Here is a 313-nt window from a genome sequence, read left to right as displayed (position 1 = left end):
AAGTTTAGGATTCTTGACTTAAGGCACAAGGACCACCACCGTTTCCTTCCAAGCAGGATCCATGAATCCTGATTCAAATAATTCCAGACAAGCCTTAGTAACTTGCTCCCCTACAATCTCCCAAAAATTCTTGAAGAAGGATGCTGTTACACCGTCTCTTCCAGGAGCACGGTTTCTGCCCAGAGAACCAACAACTGCCAATATCTCCTCTTTAGTGACAACACTCTCAAGAAAACCTGCCACTTAAACCAAGCTATCACAGTGGGAGCCAAGGGAAGGCCATCCATCCTCCACAATAGCATTACCACACCAT

Source organism: Dendrobium catenatum, unplaced genomic scaffold, assembly GCF_001605985.2.
Source record: "Dendrobium catenatum unplaced genomic scaffold, ASM160598v2 fragScaff_scaffold_1709, whole genome shotgun sequence".
In the NCBI taxonomy this organism is placed as follows: Eukaryota; Viridiplantae; Streptophyta; class Magnoliopsida; order Asparagales; family Orchidaceae; genus Dendrobium; species Dendrobium catenatum.
Note: the sequence above shows the minus strand (reverse complement) of the source record.